Source organism: Anomaloglossus baeobatrachus, chromosome 3, assembly GCF_048569485.1.
Source record: "Anomaloglossus baeobatrachus isolate aAnoBae1 chromosome 3, aAnoBae1.hap1, whole genome shotgun sequence".
Taxonomy (NCBI): domain Eukaryota; kingdom Metazoa; phylum Chordata; class Amphibia; order Anura; family Aromobatidae; genus Anomaloglossus; species Anomaloglossus baeobatrachus.
This window is the reverse complement of record NC_134355.1, coordinates 506,616,434-506,640,655: the sequence shown is the minus strand read 5'-3', so window position 1 is coordinate 506,640,655 and position 24,222 is coordinate 506,616,434. Positions and strand designations below refer to the sequence as shown.

General features: G+C 45.2%; 1 protein-coding gene across 2 annotated transcripts in view; it reads left to right on the top strand.

Moving 5' to 3' along the window:
* RSRC1 (arginine and serine rich coiled-coil 1) overlaps positions 1-24,222 on the top strand; it is a 434,403-nt gene that overhangs the window by 3,103 nt on the left and 407,078 nt on the right. The window contains exon 1 of one of the 2 annotated variants that reach the window (XM_075340692.1): positions 1,273-1,379. The exons of the other annotated variant lie outside the window; for it this stretch is intronic. The gene's annotated coding sequence lies outside the window, so the exon portion shown is untranslated. Of the gene's footprint in view, positions 1-1,272; positions 1,380-24,222 lie in introns of those variants that run through there. 2 annotated transcript variants of the gene reach the window in all.

The window sequence follows — 24,222 nt, the reverse complement described above, 5'->3', positions numbered from 1 at the left end:
TAAATTGTAACCGAAATGCTTTTGTTGCTGCTGTCATATAATGTGATTCTGGCAATGAGGACAGTGTGTTCATTTATACTATATTTCCTTTTATATAACATGAGTGCCGTAGATTACACTAACATATTAGAAATATCCAATAATGATGCGATGATCTAGAATAATGAGTATAGCAGCAGACAGTTATTGGACATCGCATAAACATTTCATTATAGAAGTATCATTTATTAATAATTTGCCAAGAATCAGGATGCAGCACAATAGATCACATATTATTATTACACTGTAGTATACAAGGAGAAATATCTATACACCTTGTAAGGATGGAGACTGGAAAAGCCTAATCCCTGGAGACGAAACAGAAAGCTCTACTATTTGTAGAAATGAATGAAAGCAAAGATTGAGGTTTTTTTCAGATACCAAGTTACTACCTGATATAGATATAAATATGTGTGCATATTTTATATCTACTATATATACTGTTATTTTACATGTATATATATATATATATATATATATATTGTATATACAGTATATACAGTATATATATATATATATATATATATATATATATTTATATATATATATATATATATATATATATATATATATGGCCGTAATTGTATAAATGTTCAGGGCATCGGATTGTAGGATAGTTTATGCTGTATGTATGTATGTATATATATATATATATATATATATATATATACATACATGTGTATATGCATATCTATCTATCTATCTATCTATCTATCTATCTATCTATATATATATATATTTATTTATCCATTTATATAGATACTTGCAGGTGTGATGTCAGTAGTACACATGTATATATTTCACACAATGCTATGCCACTGTTGCTGTGGATGGATCATGGAGACCTGTAATCCTGTACTGTATTTCAGTTATGTGATAGAGACACACTAGGAAGTGTATGTGTGTATACATGTATATATCTCTCTGCACACGTGCATATTTAAATACACAACACACCGATATGACATTGTGGATGTGGTAGACCGTGGTCCGGTCATTAGCACGGTCGGGTGGTGCAGCAGACGTGTGTTTCTGTGTAACCATGTGTTGACCACGGTGGACCTATGCACGGAGCCCGGCAGAGCGCGGGGAGGACCGTGCCCGCTGCAGGACCGTGCTGGCGCTGCACTGTGGAGCGCCGGTGCTGTTACACTGGTGCAGACAGAGCTGCTGCCTGTGATGATCTACTACACGTCCTGTTCCTATTTCACAGCGCCGCTTATCGATTGCTCTGCCTTCCTTTACACGGGTCTGTTCGATTCAGCTCGATTGCTCCAGTGTGGTCTATGTGTACAGCGTGGGTCAGGGAATAACACGAGCACCGATCGCCGCTGTTTCCGGTAAGTGAGGCCGGGGCCCCCGGTTTGCGGTGCATTCCCAGCAGGTGATGTGCAGGGAGGGCTGCTGCAGTCAGTTATTAGCAGAAGAGGCAGTCTGGCTCCTGGCATTGTGGCTGGGCCTGTGCCCAGTGCTTCCAGTATGTGCTGTGTGTTGTGATGGGCACAGGTTTTTGTGGCAGAGTTGCTATGTACCTTACACCATACTGGCAGAGGTGCCATGATGTGAGGGGCTCAGCCCACACCTTGCACATTGCCAGGCTCCCCCTGATGTGGCTTATACCCTTTTCCCCTGGGCCTCGGTTCCTCTGATGCCCCTCTGCCCCTGTATATATCCATATTGTCTCATTACACCATTCTGACATCACATGTTCCCCCTGTATATATCCATATTGTCTCATTACACCATTCTGATAGTACATGTTCCCCCTGTATATGTCCATGTCACCTCATTACACCATTCTGACATCACATGTTCCCCCTGTATATATCCATGTCTCCTCATTACACCATTCTGACATCACATGTTCCCCCTGTATATATCCATGTCTCCTCATTACACCATTCTGACATCACATGTTCCCCCTGTATATATCCATGTCTCCTCATTACACCATTCTGACATCACATGTTCCCCCTGTATATATCCATGTCTCCTCATTACACCATTCTGACAGTACATGTCCCCCCTGTATATATCCATGTCACCTCATTACACCATTCTGACATCACATGTTCCCCCTGTATATATCCATGTCGCCTCATTACACCATTCTGACATCACATGTTCCCCCTGTATATATCCATGTCTCCTCATTACACCATTCTGACATCACATGTTCCCCCTGTATATATCCATGTCTCCTCATTACACCATTCTGACAGTACATGTTCCCCCTGTATATATCCATGTCTCCTCATTACACCATTCTGACAGTACATGTTCCCCCTGTATATATCCATGTCTCCTCATTACACCATTCTGACAGTACATGTCCCCCCTGTATATATCCATGTCTCCTCATTACACCATTCTGACATCACATGTTCCCCCTGTATATATCCATGTCACCTCATTACACCATTCTGACATCACATGTTCCCCCTGTATATATCCATGTCGCCTCATTACACCATTCTGACAGTACATGTCCCCCCTGTATATATCCATGTCTCCTCATTACACCATTCTGACATCACATGTTCCCCCTGTATATATCCATGTCTCCTCATTACACCATTCTGACATCACATGTTCCCCCTGTATATATCCATGTCACCTCATTACACCATTCTGACAGTACATGTTCCCCCTGTATATATCCATGTCTCCTCATTACACCATTCTGACATCACATGTTCCCCCTGTATATATCCATGTCTCCTCATTACACCATTCTGACATCACATGTTCCCCCTGTATATATCCATGTCGCCTCATTACACCATTCTGACATCACATGTTCCCCCTGTATATATCCATGTCGCCTCATTACACCATTCTGACATCACATGTTCCCCCTGTATATATCCATGTCGCCTCATTACACCATTCTGACATCACATGTTCCCCCTGTATATATCCATGTCTCCTCATTACACCATTCTGACATCACATGTTCCCCCTGTATATATCCATGTCACCTCATTACACCATTCTGACATCACATGTTCCCCCTGTATATATCCATGTCTCCTCATTACACCATTCTGACATCAAATGTTCCCCCTGTATATATCCATGTCTCCTCATTACACCATTCTGACATCACATGTTCCCCCTGTATATATCCATGTCTCCTCATTACACCATTCTGACAGTACATGTTCCCCCTGTATATATCCATGTCTCCTCATTACACCATTCTGACAGTACATGTTCCCCCTGTATATATCCATGTCACCTCATTACACCATTCTGACAGTACATGTTCCCCCTGTATATATCCATGTCTCCTCATTACACCATTCTGACATCACATGTTCCCCCTGTATATATCCATGTCTCCTCATTACACCATTCTGACAGTACATGTTCCCCCTGTATATATCCATGTCGCCTCATTACACCATTCTGACATCACATGTCCCCCTGTATATATCCATGTCACCTCATTACACCATTCTGACATCACATGTTCCCCCTGTATATATCCATGTCTCCTCATTACACCATTCTGACATCACATGTTCCCCCTGTATATATCCATGTCTCCTCATTACACCATTCTGACAGTACATGTTCCCCCTGTATATATCCATGTCACCTCATTACACCAATCTGACATCACATGTCCCCCTGTATATATCCATGTCGCCTCATTACACCATTCTGACATCACATGTCCCCCTGTATATATCCATGTCGCCTCATTACACCATTCTGACATCACATGTCCCCCTGTATATATCCATGTCGCCTCATTACACCATTCTGACAGTACATGTTCCCCCTGTATATATCCATGTCTCCTCATTACACCATTCTGACAGTACATGTTCCCCCTGTATATATCCATGTCGCCTCATTACACCATTCTGACAGTACATGTCCCCCCTGTATATATCCATGTCTCCTCATTACACCATTCTGACAGTACATGTTCCCCCTGTATATATCCATGTCGCCTCATTACACCATTCTGACAGTACATGTCCCCCCTGTATATATCCATGTCTCCTCATTACACCATTCTGACAGTACATGTTCCCCCTGTATATATCCATGTCTCCTCATTACACCATTCTGACAGTACATGTCCCCCCTGTATATATCCATGTCTCCTCATTACACCATTCTGACAGTACATGTTCCCCCTGTATATATCCATGTCTCCTCATTACACCATTCTGACATCACATGTTCCCCCTGTATATATCCATGTCGCCTCATTACACCATTCTGACATCAAATGTTCCCCCTGTATATATCCATGTCGCCTCATTACACCATTCTGACAGTACATGTCCCCCCTGTATATATCCATGTCTCCTCATTACACCATTCTGACAGTACATGTTCCCCCTGTATATATCCATGTCTCCTCATTACACCATTCTGACATCACATGTTCCCCCTGTATATATCCATGTCGCCTCATTACACCATTCTGACATCAAATGTTCCCCCTGTATATATCCATGTCGCCTCATTACACCATTCTGACAGTACATGTTCCCCCTGTATATATCCATGTCTCCTCATTACACCATTCTGATAGTACATGTTCCCCCTGTATATGTCCATGTCACCTCATTACACCATTCTGACATCACATGTTCCCCCTGTATATATCCATGTCTCCTCATTACACCATTCTGACATCACATGTTCCCCCTGTATATATCCATGTCACCTCATTACACCATTCTGACATCACATGTTCCCCCTGTATATATCCATGTCTCCTCATTACACCATTCTGACAGTACATGTTCCCCCTGTATATATCCATGTCGCCTCATTACACCATTCTGACATCACATGTCCCCCTGTATATATCCATGTCTCCTCATTACACCATTCTGACATCACATGTTCCCCCTGTATATATCCATGTCTCCTCATTACACCATTCTGACAGTACATGTCCCCCCTGTATATATCCATGTCGCCTCATTACACCATTCTGACATCAAATGTTCCCCCTGTATATATCCATGTCGCCTCATTACACCATTCTGACAGTACATGTTCCCCCTGTATATATCCATGTCTCCTCATTACACCATTCTGATAGTACATGTTCCCCCTGTATATATCCATGTCACCTCATTACACCATTCTGACATCACATGTTCCCCCTGTATATATCCATGTCTCCTCATTACACCATTCTGACATCACATGTTCCCCCTGTATATATCCATGTCTCCTCATTACACCATTCTGATAGTACATGTTCCCCCTGTATATATCCATGTCACCTCATTACACCATTCTGACATCACATGTCCCCCCTGTATATATCCATGTCTCCTCATTACACCATTCTGACATCACATGTTCCCCCTGTATATATCCATGTCACCTCATTACACCATTCTGACATCACATGTTCCCCCTGTATATATCCATGTCTCCTCATTACACCATTCTGACAGTACATGTTCCCCCTGTATATATCCATGTCTCCTCATTACACCATTCTGATAGTACATGTTCCCCCTGTATATATCCATGTCACCTCATTACACCATTCTGACATCACATGTTCCCCCTGTATATATCCATGTCTCCTCATTACACCATTCTGACATCACATGTTCCCCCTGTATATATCCATATTGTCTCATTACACCATTCTGACATCACATGTTCCCCCTGTATATATCCATATTGTCTCATTACACCATTCTGACAGTACATGTCCCCCCTGTATATATCCATGTCGCCTCATTACACCATTCTGACAGTACATGTTCCCCCTGTATATATCCATGTCTCCTCATTACACCATTCTGACATCACATGTTCCCCCTGTATATATCCATGTCTCCTCATTACACCATTCTGACATCACATGTTCCCCCTGTATATATCCATGTCTCCTCATTACACCATTCTGACATCACATGTTCCCCCTGTATATATCCATGTCACTTCATTACACCATTCTGACATCACATGTTCCCCCTGTATATATCCATGTCTCCTCATTACACCATTCTGACATCACATGTTCCCCCTGTATATATCCATGTCACCTCATTACACCATTCTGACATCACATGTTCCCCCTGTATATATCCATGTCGCACATTGCACCATTCTGACATCACATGTTCCCCCTGTATATATCCATGTCGCCTCATTACACCATTCTGATAGTACATGTTCCCCCTGTATATATCCATGTCACCTCATTACACCATTCTGAGATCACATGTTCCCCCTGTATATATCCATGTCGCCTCATTACACCATTCTGACAGTACATGTTCCCCCTGTATATATCCATGTCTCCTCATTACACCATTCTGACAGTACATGTTCCCCCTGTATATATCCATGTCACCTCATTACACCATTCTGACATCACATGTTCCCCCTGTATATATCCATATTGTCTCATTACACCATTCTGACAGTACATGTCCCCCCTGTATATATCCATGTCGCCTCATTACACCATTCTGACAGTACATGTTCCCCCTGTATATATCCATGTCTCCTCATTACACCATTCTGACATCACATGTTCCCCCTGTATATATCCATGTCACCTCATTACACCATTCTGACATCACATGTTCCCCCTGTATATATCCATGTCGCACATTACACCATTCTGACATCACATGTTCCCCCTGTATATATCCATGTCGCCTCATTACACCATTCTGATAGTACATGTTCCCCCTGTATATATCCATATTGTCTCATTACACCATTCTGACATCACATGTTCCCCCTGTATATATCCATATTGTCTCATTACACCATTCTGACAGTACATGTCCCCCCTGTATATATCCATGTCGCCTCATTACACCATTCTGACAGTACATGTTCCCCCTGTATATATCCATGTCTCCTCATTACACCATTCTGACATCACATGTTCCCCCTGTATATATCCATGTCTCCTCATTACACCATTCTGACATCACATGTTCCCCCTGTATATATCCATGTCACCTCATTACACCATTCTGACATCACATGTTCCCCCTGTATATATCCATGTCGCACATTACACCATTCTGACATCACATGTTCCCCCTGTATATATCCATGTCGCCTCATTACACCATTCTGATAGTACATGTTCCCCCTGTATATATCCATGTCACCTCATTACACCATTCTGAGATCACATGTTCCCCCTGTATATATCCATGTCGCCTCATTACACCATTCTGACATCACATGTTCCCCCTGTATATATCCATGTCGCCTCATTACACCATTCTGACAGTACATGTTCCCCCTGTATATATCCATGTCACCTCATTACACCATTCTGACATCACATGTTCCCCCTGTATATATCCATGTCGCACATTACACCATTCTGACATCACATGTTCCCCCTGTATATATCCATGTCGCCTCATTACACCATTCTGATAGTACATGTTCCCCCTGTATATATCCATGTCACCTCATTACACCATTCTGAGATCACATGTTCCCCCTGTATATATCCATGTCTCCTCATTACACCATTCTGACATCACATGTTCCCCCTGTATATATCCATGTCGCCTCATTACACCATTCTGACAGTACATGTTCCCCCTGTATATATCCATGTCGCCTCATTACACCATTCTGACAGTACATGTTCCCCCTGTATATATCCATGTCTCCTCATTACACCATTCTGACAGTACATGTTCCCCCTGTATATATCCATGTCACCTCATTACACCATTCTGACATCACATGTTCCCCCTGTATAATCCATGTCGCACATTACACCATTCTGACATCACATGTTCCCCCTGTATATATCCATGTCGCCTCATTACACCATTCTGATAGTACATGTTCCCCCTGTATATATCCATGTCTCCTCATTACACCATTCTGACATCACATGTCCCCCCTGTATATATCCATGTCACCTCATTACACCATTCTGACATCACATGTTCCCCCTGTATATATCCATGTCGCCTCATTACACCATTCTGACAGTACATGTTCCCCCTGTATATATCCATGTCGCCTCATTACACCATTCTGACAGTACATGTTCCCCCTGTATATATCCATGTCACCTCATTACACCATTCTGACATCACATGTTCCCCCTGTATATATCCATGTCGCCTCATTACACCATTCTGACATCACATGTTCCCCCTGTATATATCCATGTCTCCTCATTACACCATTCTGACAGTACATGTTCCCCCTGTATATATCCATGTCACCTCATTACACCATTCTGACATCACATGTTCCCCCTGTATATATCCATATTGTCTCATTACACCATTCTGACATCACATGTTCCCCCTGTATATATCCATGTCTCCTCATTACACCATTCTGACATCACATGTTCCCCCTGTATATATCCATGTCTCCTCATTACACCATTCTGACATCACATGTCCCCCCTGTATATATCCATGTCTCCTCATTACACCATTCTGACAGTACATGTTCCCCCTGTATATATCCATGTCGCCTCATTACACCATTCTGACAGTACATGTTCCCCCTGTATATATCCATGTCTCCTCATTACACCATTCTGACATCACATGTTCCCCCTGTATATATCCATATTGTCTCATTACACCATTCTGACATCACATGTTCCCCCTGTATATATCCATATTGTCTCATTACACCATTCTGACATCACATGTTCCCCCTGTATATATCCATATTGTCTCATTACACCATTCTGACATCACATGTTCCCCCTGTATATATCCATGTCACCTCATTACACCATTCTGACATCACATGTTCCCCCTGTATATATCCATGTCGCCTCATTACACCATTCTGACATCACATGTTCCCCCTGTATATATCCATGTCTCCTCATTACACCATTCTGACATCACATGTTCCCCCTGTATATATCTATGTCTCCTCATTACACCATTCTGACAGTACATGTTCCCTCTTATCCCTTGTGTCATTGTCCCAGCTTCTCTGATTGTCACATGGATGATTCTGGGACCCCCATTCCTGAGATCAGTGGGGTCCTTGCAGTCAGACCCCAACAATCCTACAATTATCATCTACCTTGTGAGAAAGTGAGGTAGTTTATTTGAATCCTCATTATAGGAATGTTTCTTTCAAGCTTCTGCCAGTGCTCCACTTTGAGGCAAATAAGGTGAATATGGCCCGGGCGCCAATGCCCACTTGTGGTGGGTGAAGATGAAGGTGTGACATTTCCCCATAACCTTTACTGCGCACTTCTGAATTCCCACATGAGTACAACATCACATAGAAAAAACAGAATATATCAGTGATGTTCAATATCCTGATTATACCTAATCTATCGAAATGAGCTGATCTAAAGTTTGTTGGCCGGTAGCTGCCCGGCGTCTATTCCACTCGTCACAATGCATCTTACATCAGTTCAGGTTGATAAAGACTCCAGAAAGCCTAATTTACCTTGGCTGCATGAATTCTAAAGTTTCCAGTGAAGTTTATTTTCATGAACATTGGGGTCCCATTCCCGTCACTCAGAGATTAAGTGCTCCCCGAATTTACAATTTTTGGGCCATTTACCGAAGGCTGAGGCCAGACCTGATACACTCTGAAATTTTGGAAACCACATATGTCTAGCTCTGTATTATTCCCCCCCCCCTCCCCAGCTTAGTCCAATAATGCTTGAAGAATTACAGTATATGAGCAAACTATATTGTTTCCTAATGGTTTGCATCAGGAGGTAACGTCAGTTTTGCCACTCCAGGTCTCCCTGAGCTAAACATATATGTAATTTGTATCTGTTATGTTCACCAGACCTGCGCGTAATGTTGGGATTAGTTTTACCTTTCCAAGAAAAGTACTCACCAGTCCATAATTGCCAACTGTAAAAAATCAAAACTGAACAGACCTCCTAGGAAAATGAAATAAAGGTTCATGTTGCTGTAGCCACTTTGCCAAATGTCCTAAATTTCCAGGATGCCTGGTCCAAAATGGATCAGAGTTTATGAAAACCCAGCCAAAAAAATGGTTGTTCCTGGATAAGGTGAGGCTCGGATTGTGAAGAAGCAATATGTTTGACCTAGGCCGGATTCACACACCCATGCTTTTGGACTGGCTGTGGGTATACAGACCTGAACTTGACAGTCTCATATAGGCCATGAGCCTTTCTGATCAGGAGATCCGCAGCCTGTGTATCACAGGTTGTACTTGCTCTACCAAATACAGATGGTGAGTCTGGACTTAGGCAATGCTCTGTGAGCTAAGCAACCTGGACTCTAGAGCTTTTCAGTGAAATATACACTATACTCAGCTTCATTCATGCAGCCAGGCTCTGATTCATGCTGCCCATGATTTAGGCAGAATGAATGTGCTTACAAGTGCATCCCAATAAATCAGAATATCACCAAAAAGTTACCGTAATTTATTTCAGTAATTCAATACAAAAAGGGAAACGCATATATTATATAGAGTCATTACACACAGAGTGATCTACACTGTGTGCAGAATTATTAGGCAAATGAGTATTTTAATCACATGATACTTTTTATACATGCTGTCCTACTCCAAGCTGTATAGGCTTGAGAGCCAACTACCAATTAAGTAAATCAGGTGATGTGCATCTCTGTAATGAGGGGTGGGGTGTAATGACATCAACACTCTAGATAAGGTGTGCTTAATTATTAGGCAACTTCCTTTCCTTTGGCAAAATGGGTCAGAAGAGAGATTTGACGGGCTCTGAAAAGTCCAAAATTGTGAGATGTCTTGTAGAGGGATGCAGCAGTCTTGAAATTGCCAAACTTTTGAAGCATGATTACCAAGCAATCAAGCGTTTCATGGCAAATAGCCAACAGGATCGCAAGAAGCGTGTTGGGAAAAAAAGGCGCAAAATAACTGCTCATGAATTGAGGAAAATCAAGCGTGAAGTTGCCAAGATGGCATTTTCCACCAGTTTGGCCATATTTCAGAGCTGCAACGTTACTGGAGTATCAAAAAGAACAAGGTGTGCCATACTCAGGGACATGGCCAAGGTAAGGAAGGCTGAAAAACGACCACCTTTGAACAAGAAACATAAGATAAAACGTCAAGACTGGGCCAAGAAATATCTTAAAACTGATTTTTCAAAGGTTTTATGGACTGATGAAATGAGAGTGACTCTTGATGGGCCTGAGGCTGGATCAGTAAAGAGCAGAGAGCTCCACTCCAACTCAGACGCCAGCAAGGTGGAGGTGGGGTACTGGTATGGGCTGGTATCATCAAAGATGAACTTGTGGGACCTTTTCGGGTTGAGGATGGAGTGAAGCTCAACTCCCAGACCTACTGCCAGTTTCTGGAAAACAACTTCTTCAAGCAGCGGTACAGGAAGAAGTTGGTATTGTTCAAGAAAAACATGATTTTCATGCAGGACAATGCTCCATCACATGCATCCAACTACTCCACAGCGTGGCTGGCCAGTAAAGGTCTAAAAGATGACAAAATAATGACATGGCCCCCTTGTTCACTTGATCTGAACCCCATAGAGAACCTGTGGTCCCTCATAAAATGTGAGATCTACAGGAAGGGAAAACGGTACAACTTTCGGAGCAGTGTCTGGGAGGCTGTGGTGGCTGCTGTACGCAACGTTGATCGTAAACAGATCAAGCAACTGACAGAATCTATGGGTGGTAGGCTGTTGAGTGTCATCATAAAGAAAGGTGGCTATACTGGTCACTAATTTGTTGGGGTTTTGTTTTTGCATGTCAGAAATGTTTATTTCTAAATTTTGTGCAGTTATATTGGTTTACCTGGTGAAAATAAACAAGTGAGATGGGAATATATTTGGTTTTTATTAAGTTGCCTAATAATTCTGCACAGTAATAGTTACCTGCACAAACCGATATGCTCCTAAGATAGCCAAATCTAAAAAAAATCCACTCCAACTTCCAAAAATATTAAGCTTTGATATTTAAGACTCTTTTGGTTTGATTGAGAACATAGTTGTTGATCAATAATAAAAAAAATCCTCTAAAATACAACTTGCCTAATAATTCTGCACACAGTGTATTTCATGTGTTTATTTCTGTTAATGTTGATTATGGCTTACAGCCAATGAAAACCCAAAAGTCATTATCTCAGAAAATTAGAATATTATATAAGACCAACTGAAAAAATGATTTTAAACTCAGAAATGTTGGCGCCTAATGAAAAGTCTGTACAGTAAATGCCTCAATACTTGGTCGGGGCTCCTTTTGCATTAATTACTGCATCGATGAGGCGTGGCATGGCGGCGATCAGCCTGTGGCACTGAGGTGTTATGGAAGCCCAGTTTACTTTGTTAGCAGTCTTCAGCTCGTCTGCATTATTGGGTCTAGTGTCTCTCATCTTCCTCTTGACAATACCTCATAGATTCTCAATGGGGTTTAGGTCAGGCGAGTTTGCTGGCCAATCAAGCACAGTGATACTGTGGTTATTAAACCAGGTGTTGGTACTTTTGGCAGTTTGGACATCTTAAAGTCCTGCTGAAAAATGAAATTTCCATCTCCAAAAAGCTTGTCGGCAGAGGGAAACATGAAGAGCTCTAAAATTTCCTGGTAGATGGCTGTGCTGACTTTGGTCTTGATAAGACACAGTGGACCTACACCAGCAGATGACATGGCTCCCCAAACCATCACTGATTGTGGTGACTTCACACTAGACCTCATGCAGCTTGGATTGTGTCACTATCCACTCTTCCTCCAGACTCTGGGACCTTGATTTCCAAATGAAATGCAAAATTTACTTCCTTTCTCGCCTTTTCATTGGGGGACACAGACAGTGGGTTATATGTTGTCTCCAGGGAAGGCTTGACACTAGGTTTAAAAAAAGAGTTAGCTCCTCCTCCCACAGCATATAACCCAGCTAGGCGGGAACTAGCTCAGTTCTTTTTAGTCTCAGCAGGGAGGCTGACACGTCTGGCCTGAGCCCCAGGCCATCTCGTGTTTTTTGTTTATTTATTTCTTTTTCTTTGTGATTTTATTCTATTTTTGACTATGGGGCAATACCAGGGTGTGCTCACCCTCGTTCCCCCCGCTTACGGGCAGACGAAACCTGGCGTGCAAAAGCAGTCAGTCTTCCCTCCCGCCCAAGTGGTCGGGTCTGCGTACCCCTCCAGGCTCCCTGGAAGCACCTCACAAAGGTAGCTCCAGAGGGCTAAGCAGAGCCGAGCACCTGCTAGCCTTGAGCCGAAGATGCGTCCCCGAGATCTCCGCATCCCAGGACCGACACGTCTTCAGACGGAGCAAGAGCAGGTAGGGAGACGACGTGTACCCGTCCCCTGCATCCAACCGCCGCCTGAGGAGGCGCCAGTGGGGCGATGCAGGCCGTGTTCCCGGGGAAGCATCATAAATTTAGCTCCCGGTGTCGGGCCTGCATTCTTAGCAACGCCCCCTCCACTGTTCCAGAAGCCGCTCCCTCTAGTGGGCCGTCTCTCCCCTCCATGCTGCCAGAGAACGCTGGACGCCATTACATGTGGGGAGCAGACACGGGTGAGATCACCTCCTTGGCTCTGCAACACTGCAGCACTATATACCGCTCTGTTCAGCGGTATATCGCTGTCTTTCTAGCGGTGTGTGCCTGCTGGCTGGCGGTGTACATCAGCTTTTAGCGGTATATACTGACTGTGTCTGCAGGTATATACCAAATAAGGAATAACGTTTGGAACTCCATTCTATGTCTGAACTGGGTGCAAAAACCTAAAAAAACATCACTATATGGAGATAAGGTATGCACACCAGTGACTATGTAAGGGGAATACATGGAATAGCAGAAACTGCTGTGTGAATACTGACATGAAAAATTCAATAGCTATATGTAAGAATGAAATGGGAAAAATGGAACCTGCATTACTGCCATGAATATATGAATAAAGAGAAATTTAGCTGCTGAATTGATCAATGCAATAGAGCCCCAACACTACGCCAAAGTATTTCTCTACTTTGGGGTCCCTAGCTTGTGTGTGTCCTCTCATGCAGTTAAAAAACTTACCGTGTATGGGAAGCTGAGACCCAGGCCATATATACGTATCATGTGGATTGGCAATAGGTGTGAGTGGGGAGGGTTCACAAACGAAAAACTACTAACAAATAAGGAATAACGTTTGGAACTCCATTCTATGTCTGAACTGGGTGCAAAAACCTAAAAAAACATCACTATGGGGAGATAAGGTATGCACACCAGTGACTATGTAAGGGGAATACATGAAATAGCAGAAACTGCTGTGTGAATACTGACTTGAAAAATTCAATAGCTATATGTAAGAATGAAATGGGAAAAATGGAACCTGCATTACTGCCATGAATATATGAATAAAGAGAAATTTAGCTACTGAAGGACCCCAACGTAGAGAAATACTTTGGCGTAGTGTTGGGGCTCTATTGCATTGATCAATTCAGTAGCTAAATTTCTCTTTATAGCTATTGAATTTTTCATGTCAGTATTCACACAGCAGTTTCTGCTATTACATGTATTCCCCTTGCATAGTCACTGGTGTGCATACCTTATCTCCATATAGTGATTTTTTTTTTAGGTTTTTGCACCCAGTTCAGACATAGAATGGAGTTCCAAACGTTATTCCTTATTTGGTAGTAGTTTTTCGTTTGTGAACCCACCCCACTCACACCTATTGCCAATCCACATGATACGTATATATAGCCTGGGTCTCAGCTTCCCATACACGGTAAGTTTTTTAACTGCATGAGAGGACACACACAAGCTAGGGACCCCAACGTAGAGAAATACTTTGGCGTAGTGTTGGGGCTCTATTGCATTGATCAATTCAGTAGCTAAATTTCTCTTTATTCATATATTCATGGCAGTAATGCAGGTTCCATTTTTCCCATTTCATTCTTACATATAGCTATTGAATTTTTCATGTCAGTATTCACACAGCAGTTTCTGCTATTACATGTATTCCCCTTGCATAGTCACTGGTGTGCATACCTTATCTCCATATAGTGCAAGTATATACCGACTGTATGCCACTTTACTATTGGTATATACCAGCTCTGTATAGCAGTCTCTTTCTAATACTGCTAGTAGCTCCTCACCCACAGTAGTGTAATACTGCTAGAGGCTCACAGTACTAATTGTACGTTTGTTGCTGACATGCGTAAAAACCGCAAGGGTGATAAAGCTTCCCAGGCATCCTCTATGGACCTGTACTATGCTTGTACCACCTGTGGAAGCTCGTTTCCCAATGGTCGAAGCTATCCACTCTGCCGGGGCTGCGATGCCCCTACTACAGTGTCACAACAGGCGTTGCCGGACCAGGGGGTTGTGCAATCTCTGGGTTCAGCCCCGGCCACCATACAGGCAGCACCCCCGTCTGATGAGGCTATCCCTGCAAGGGCTCTTCTGATGTCTAAAAGGTTAGATGACCTGGCCGCTCAGATATCCCAGCCTTCCACAGGCTTCCGCAGCCTCCCCCCGGCTCAGCTCCCTCAGAGGAGCCCGCCTTCGTCTGGTGTATCATCCCCAGTACGTAAAAAGGCTGTCTCCAAAAGGCGCCATTGCGACCGCTCCGCCTCGTCTGACTCACACGATGGTCAGTCTGACTCAGGCTCCGTGACCTTTAGTTGTCACGATTCCCGAGACTCTGACTCTGATTCAGATGTCCCTTCTGAGTCTAGGCATATGGAAGACACTTTAATAGCGGCTGTCAATCACTCTGTCGATTTCTGATCAGCCCTCGGACCCGACTTCTCAGTCGGCAATCAAGCGAGCCAAGAAGCCTCCTAAGTCCTTTGCCCAGGATCCGATTTTTCATCAAATCATATCTAAACGGTGGGATCACCCTGATAGGAGGTTTAATAAAAAATCCTCCTCTTCATTCGCTTATCCCTTTCCTCCGGAAATGGTTAAGCCCTGGTCGGTACCCCCCCGTTGTGGATCCGCCAGTATCCAGACTGGCTAAACACACGGTTATGTCTGTTTCAGACAACGCGTCTCTCAAGGACTCGTCCGACCGCGCAGTTGAGGCTGTGGTCAAATCTATTTTCCAGGCTTCGGGCTCCTCTCTGCGCCCCCTGTTTGCCATGACATGGGTGGCAAGAGCTATGAGCGTGTGGCATAGGAACCTGCGCAAGTTGCTTCGCCCTTGCAATATTCCTCCAGAGGCTCTTGAGATTCTTGATTTATTCTCTCTCGCCTCTAATTATTTTCTTCACGGCTCCCTAGATGCAGCTAGCTGGTCAGCCCTAACGGCAGCCAATGCTGTCTTCACCCGCAGGGTTCTGTGGCTAAAAATATGGAATGTGGACAGTGCCTCCAAGAAGTCCCTGTCCACACTTCCCTTCCAGGGTCTTCGTCTGTTTGGTGAATCCCTGGACAAACTCATATCTGAGGCGACGGGTGGTAAACGTACCATTCTACCACAAAAGCGGCCTGTAGCCAGAAATTTCACAAAATCTTCTTGGCGCAGGCAGTCCTTTCGGCCTGCCCCCCAAAAAACATCGGCCCAAGGACCATCCCAACGCTCAGATCGAGGATCCGGTCCCTCAAGGGGCTTTTCTTGGCGTTCCCACTCCAAGCAACCTAAACCCAAAGGACCTCGCTCTGTACAGGCCCCCTTAGCATGACGCCAGGTATCCCGCAGATCCGACTCCTGTGGGAGGGCGGCTTCTGCTTTTTCGGGATATCTGGCTAGACCACACTCGCGATGCTTGGGTTCGAGAAATCGTCACCTCAGGTTACAAGATCGATTTCCATTCCCTGCCGGCCAACAGGTTTCTGCGTTCTCATCTTCCAAAGTCCAAAACGCAAAGCCAGGCCTTATTTCAGGCCATAGCCTCTTTACAGAAAGCAAATGTTATCATTCCAGTGCCCCTGGAACAGCGCGGCAAAGGTTTCTATTCAAACCTTTTTGTCGTTCCCAAAAAAGATGGCTCTGTCCGCCCTATCTTGGACCTCGAACTGCTGAACAAATTCGTACGGATTCGAACTTTCCGAATGGAATCATTGAAAGCAGTACTAGCCGCCATGGAACCTGGAGAATTCCTAGCTTCCATAGACGTTCAAGATGCTTATTTACACATTCCCATATGTGTCTCTCATCAACGGTTCCTTCCCTTTGCCGTAGGACACCGTCATTTCCAATTCAGGGCCCTCCCCTTTGGGCTGGCCACTGCGCCTCGGATCTTCACAAAGGTCATGGCGGCCGTCATGTCCATTTTACACCCCAGAGGCATCCTGGTCGTTCCCTATTTGGACGACCTTCTTGTCAAAGGGAGCTCTCTTCATGTTTGCTCAGAAAGCGTGCAGATTTGCCTAGACACGCTGTCAAGGCTAGGGTGGCTTATCAACTTCAACAAGTCATCCCTCATTCCTCGTCAGCGCATCACCTTTCTAGGTATGCTGATAGACACGGCTTAGTCCTGGGTTTTTCTTCTAGAAGACAAGAGGTCTTCCATGATCCGGGCCGCCCAATCCCTCCGTTCTCGCCGTCACACATCCCTTTGGAATGGAATGAGAGTGTTAGGCAAGATGGTGGCGGTCATAGAAGCCGTGTCCTTTGCCCAATTCCATCTGCACCCTCTACAACTGGATCTTCTATCCTCCTGGGACAAGAATCCGGCTTCCCTGGACCGGTCAGTCCGCCTATCTCGGTCTGCGCTCAGCTCCCTCGTCTGGTGGACTCAAGCCTCATCCCTATCTCAAGGGAAGTCCTTCCGCCCGGTCCACTGGCAGGTAGTCATGACGGATGCCAGCCTGATAGGCTAGGGGGCGGTGTTTCTCCACCACACTGTTCAGGGACGCTGGTCTCCTTCCGAGCGCTCTCGGCACATCAATGTTCTGGAGATCAGAGCCATATTTTGGCCCTTCAGAATTTTCAACCCATACTATTGGGCCTCCCTGTTCGGATCCAGTCAGACAATGCCACGGCCGTGGCTTACATCAACCGTCAGGGAGGAACTTGCAGCAAGGCAGCGATGAAGGAAGTATCCAGGATTCTTCTTTGGGCAGAGAAGCACATCCCCATTATTTCAGCTGTCCATATCCCAGAGGTAGACAACTGGGCCGCAGACTTTCTCAGTAGGCAAGGTCTAGCGGCAGGGGAATGGTCCCTCCACGACAAAGTGTTCCATCAGATCACTCTTCGTTGGGGACTCCCGGATGTGGACCTCATGGCGTCTCGAATGAATGCCAAAATACGTCCCTTCATATCTCGGTCGAGAGACCCGCTAGCGCTCGGCTCCGACGCCCTAGTCTTTCCATGGTCGCAGTTTCACCTGCCCTACATCTTCCCTCCGTTTCCTCTCATTCCGAGAGTAATCAAGAAAATCAAAGCGGAGGGAATCCCGGTGATCCTCGTGGCCCCGGACTGGCCCAGGAGAGCCTGGTATCCAGAGCTCCTCCAACTTCTCAGCGACACTCCCTGGCGTCTTCCCGACCGCCCGGATCTTCTGTCGCAAGGTCCAATATTCCACCAGAATACAGCACAGCTGCATTTGACGGCGTGGCGCTTGAATCCCTGATTCTAGCCAAATCGGGTCTTTCTTTCAGGGTAATTCATACCATGCTTAATGCTCGGAAGCCTTCTTCCGCCAGCATTTAACACAGGACCTGGAAGACCTATCTTTCCTGGTGTGACCGTCATAATCGGTCGCCCCTGACCTTTTCAATCCCTAATGTTCTTGCTTTTCTGCAAGACGGTCTGGACTCGGGTCTTGCTCTCAGTACCCTTAAAGGACAAGTTTCTGCCTTGTCGATTTTTTTTCCAGAAGCAGCTGGCTTCTCGCCCTCAGGTCCGTACCTTTCTTCAAGGAGTAGCGCATTTGGTCCCTCCTTATCGCCACCCCTTAGATCCCTGGGATCTGAATCTGGTTCTGGGAGTCCTTCAACTTCCTCCTTTCGAACCTCTGAGAGAAATCTCTCTTCAACGACTGTCTTGGAAAGTTGCCTTTTTAGTCGCTATTACCTCTATCAGGCGAGTGTCCGAACTGGCAGCTCTTTCCTGTCTCTCACCTTACCTGATATTCCATCATGATAAGGTGGTCCTTCGGCCTTCCCCCGCCTTCCTTTCGAAGGTCGTATCCTCTTTCCACCTGAACGAGGACATTGTGTTGTCGTCATTCTGCCCGGCCCCGGTCCACTTCTTTGAGAAAGCCCTTCACACTCTCGATCTTGTCAGGGCTCTGCGGATCTACATCTCCAGAACAGCGCCGTTGCACAAGTCAGATGCCCTCTTCGTCCTCCCAGTAGGACACAAAAAGGGCAACCCGGCGTCTAAATCCACGATTTCTCGATGGATCAGGACTGCCATCTGTGAGGCATACAAATCTCGAGGTGCCGTTTCCCCTCAATCTGTGCGGGCCCACTCTACACGAGCAGTGGGTGCCTCCTGGGCTATCCGCCATCAGGCTTCGGCGGCCCAACTTTGCAAGGCCGCTACCTGGTCCAGTGTGCACACGTTCACAAAATTCTACAGAGTGCATCCGCGGATGCTGCTCTTGGAAGACAAGTCCTTCAGGCGGCAGTGGCCCATTTATAAGTGGCCACTGCTCGGTTCTTTACAGTGTTTTGATATGTGTTCACTGCAGTTGCAGTTGTTAGTCAGCTCTTAGTCTGATGTTATACACTGTTAATAGTTCACTTCCCACCCAGGGACTGCTTTGGGATGTCCCACTGTCTGTGTCCCCCAATGAAAAGGCCAGAAAGGATAGGACATTTTTGTGTACTCACCGTAAAATGTCTTTCTTGGAGCCTTTCATTGGGGGACACAGCTCCCGCCCTTGTGGTTTTGGTTGTCCTTTTCCTACTGCTTTTACACCAAACTGAGCTAGTTCCCGCCTAGCTGGGGTTATTTGCTGTGGGAGGAGGAGCTAACACTTTTTTTAAACCTAGTGTCAAGCCTCCCCTGGAGACAACATATAACCCACTGTCTGTGTCCCCCAATGAAAGGCTCCAAGAAAGACATTTTACGGTGAGTACACAAAAATGTCCTTTTAATCTGAAAACACCTTGGACCACTGAGAAACAGTCCAGTTCTTTTTGTCTTTGGCCCAGGTAAGACTCTTCTGAAATTGTTTATTGGTCATGAGTGGCTTGACACAAGGAATGTGACACTTGTAGCCCATGTCCTGGATACGCCTGTGTGTGGTGACTCTTGAAGCACTGACTCCAGCAGCAGTCCACTCCTTGTGAGTTTCCCCCAATTTTTGAATGGCCTTTTCTTAACAATCCTATCAAGGCTGCGGTTATCCTGGTTGCTTGTGCACCTTTTTCTACCACACTTTTTCCTTCCACTCAATTTCCCATTAATATGCTTGGATACAGCATTCTGTGAACAGCCAGCTTCTTAAGCAATGACCTTTTGTGGCTTACCCTCCTTCTGGAGTGTGTCAATGACTCCTGGACATCTGTCAAGTCAGTAGTCTTTCCCATGATTGTGTAGCCTACTGAACCAGACGAAGGGACCATTTTAAATGCTTAAGAAGCCTTTGCAGGTGTTTTGTGGTAAATATTCTAATTTTCTGAGATGACTTTTGAGTTTTCATTGGCTGTAAGTCATAATCATCAACATTAACAGAAATAAACACTTGAAATAGATCACCCTGTGTGACTCTACATAATATGTTTCCCTTTTTATATTACTGAAATAAACTTATTGATGACATTCTAATTTGAGATGAACTTGTATATGTACCCTTTAAAAACGCAGCTGTATTTTTTTTTAGGCTCTTTATAGAAAATAGAGAAAAAAGAGAAACAAAAATGCACAAAACATTCACAGTTTAACAGTGTCTTTAAACACACAGTGGATATTCTATTGGTGATGAGTTAGCACTACCATGCCCGGGTGCTCGGTACTTGTAACCCGCAGTTAGTGCTCGGATGGGCGCCACTCGTGTACCCGAGTATAATGGAAGTCAATAGGGAACGCGAAGATTTTCTGGAAAAATTCTGGATTTCCCCATAGGTTTCCATTATATTCAGGTACTCGAGTCACACCCATCTGAGCTTCCAACTGCTCATTACAAGCACCGAGCACCCGAGCATGGTAGTGCTCCCTCGCCTCTAGTTTTTATGTATTAACAGTCACTTTGCTTGCACATTTACAACCAGCAGATTTTCTGCGCAAATGCTGCATAGAAACACACTATTTACGCCATGCAGGAACATAATCTAAAGGTTTACTTCTGGCTTTTGGGTTGAAAGGGGGTCCAAAAGAGAGAGGGGCTGATCTGTGCAGCGTCTGAATGATAATGATGCCTTGTGCGCAGATCTGGTCAGGATTTGGGGTAGGAGAGAGGAGCTGATCTGTGCAGCATCTGAATGGTAATGATGCCTTGTGCCCAGATCTGGTCAGGCTTTGTGGTAGGAGAGAGGAGCTGATCTGTGTAGTGTATGAATGATAATGAAGCCTTGTGCCCAGATCTGGCCAGGCTTTAGGGTTTGAGAGAGGAGCTGATCTGTGCAGCGTCTGAATGATAATGAAGCCTTGTGCCCAGATCTGGTCAGGCTTTGGGGTAGGAGAGAGGAGCTGATCTGTGCAGCGTCTGAATGATAATGCAGATCTGGTCAGGCTTTGGGGTATGAGAGAGGAGCTGATCTGTGTAGTGTATGAATGATAATGAAGCCTTGTGCGCAGATCTGGTCAGGCTTTGGGGTAGGAGAGAGGAGCTGATCTGTGCAGCGTCTGAATGATGATGCAGATCTGGTCAGGCTTTGGGGTATGAGAGAGGAGCTGATCTGTGCAGCGTCTGAATGGTAATGACGTCTTGTGCCCAGATCTGGTCAGGCTTTGGGGTAAGAGAGAGGAGCTGATCTGTGCAGCGTCTGAATGGTAATGAAGCCTTGTGCCCAGATCTGGTTAGGCTTTGGGGTATGAGAGAGGAGCTGATCTGTGTAGTGTATGAATGGTAATGACGCCTTGTGCCCAGATCTAGTCAGGCTTTGGGGTATGAGAGAGGAGCTGATCTGTGCAGCGTCTGAATGATGATGCAGATCTGGTCAGGCTTTGGGGTATGAGAGAGGAGCTGATCTGTGCAGCGTCTGAATGGTAATGACGTCTTGTGCCCAGATCTGGTCAGGCTTTGGGGTATGAGAGAGGAGCTGATCTGTGCAGCGTCTGAATGGTAATGACGTCTTGTGCCCAGATCTGGTCAGGCTTTGGGGTATGAGAGAGGAGCTGATCTGTGCAGCGTCTGAATGGTAATGACGTCTTGTGCCCAGATCTGGTCAGGCTTTGGGGTAAGAGAGAGGAGCTGATCTGTGCAGCGTCTGAATGGTAATGACGTCTTGTGCCCAGATCTGGTCAGGCTTTGGGGTAAGAGAGAGGAGCTGATCTGTGCAGCGTCTGAATGGTAATGAAGCCTTGTGCCCAGATCTGGTTAGGCTTTGGGGTATGAGAGAGGAGCTGATCTGTGTAGTGTATGAATGGTAATGACGTCTTGTGCCCAGATCTGGTCAGGCTTTGGGGTATGAGAGAGGAGCTGATCTGTGCAGCGTCTGAATGGTAATGACGTCTTGTGCCCAGATCTGGTCAGGCTTTGGGGTAGGAGAGAGGAGCTGATCTGTGCAGCGTCTGAATGATGATGCAGATCTGGTCAGGCTTTGGGGTATGAGAGAGGAGCTGATCTGTGCAGCGTCTGAATGGTAATGACGTCTTGTGCCCAGATCTGGTCAGGCTTTGGGGTAAGAGAGAGGAGCTGATCTGTGCAGCGTCTGAATGGTAATGAAGCCTTGTGCCCAGATCTGGTTAGGCTTTGGGGTATGAGAGAGGAGCTGATCTGTGTAGTGTATGAATGGTAATGACGTCTTGTGCCCAGATCTGGTCAGGCTTTGGGGTAAGAGAGAGGAGCTGATCTGTGTAGTGTATGAATGGTAATGACGTCTTGTGCCCAGATCTGGTCAGGCTTTGGGGTATGAGAGAGGAGCTGATCTGTGCAGCGTCTGAATGGTAATGACGTCTTGTGCCCAGATCTGGTCAGGCTTTGGGGTATGAGAGAGGAGCTGATCTGTGCAGCGTCTGAATGGTAATGACGTCTTGTGCCCAGATCTGGTCAGGCTTTGGGGTATGAGAGAGGAGCTGATCTGTGCAGCGTCTGAATGGTAATGACGTCTTGTGCCCAGATCTGGTCAGGCTTTGGGGTATGAGAGAGGAGCTGATCTGTGCAGCGTCTGAATGGTAATGAAGCCTTGTGCCCAGATCTGGTCAGGCTTTGGGGTATGAGAGAGGAGCTGATCTGTGCAGCGTCTGAATGGTAATGAAGCCTTGTGCCCAGATCTGGTTAGGCTTTGGGGTATGAGAGAGGAGCTGATCTGTGTAGTGTATGAATGGTAATGACGTCTTGTGCCCAGATCTGGTCAGGCTTTGGGGTAAGAGAGAGGAGCTGATCTGTGTAGTGTATGAATGGTAATGACGTCTTGTGCCCAGATCTGGTCAGGCTTTGGGGTATGAGAGAGGAGCTGATCTGTGCAGCGTCTGAATGGTAATGACGTCTTGTGCCCAGATCTGGTCAGGCTTTGGGGTATGAGAGAGGAGCTGATCTGTGCAGCGTCTGAATGGTAATGACGTCTTGTGCGCAGATCTGGTCAGGCTTTGGGGTAAGAGAGAGGAGCTGATCTGTGTAGTGTATGAATGGTAATGACGTCTTGTGCCCAGATCTGGTCAGGCTTTGGGGTATGAGAGAGGAGCTGATCTGTGCAGCGTCTGAATGGTAATGACGTCTTGTGCGCAGATCTGGTTAGGCTTTGGGGTAAAGAATTTCACCAATTTTTCTCACTCAAACTCCCCAAATTCATCCCCAAAGGGCATCCAATCCGCAAAAAATGTGTCCTCCCTTCCACCGTCAGGAGCTTGATCTTTACTTCATATTGCCGTATTTATCAGCCATGCGTTACGATGTTGCTGTATATTATGCAGCCCAGATAGAGGAGGATACAGCGATTTCTAAAGGGTAAATCTGCAAATAAGGACATATCTGACTTTACAGGGGTTTTCATGTGAACAAAGTTAATTTTAATCAATACATTTTGGAATAATAATAATAATATGTTCCACAATTGGATGTGATTGAAAATAATGTTCCTGTACTGAGATAATCTTATATACAGTATGTGTACCTGCTATGTGCTGTGTAATTGTGGTGTCTGACCATACAGGGACATGGTCTGATCATGCCACAGCTCCAGGGCAAGGGGGATGCAACAGAGTATAAAGACAGGACAATAGTGGGTCATAGCAAAGTCTTTTTGTGAGGT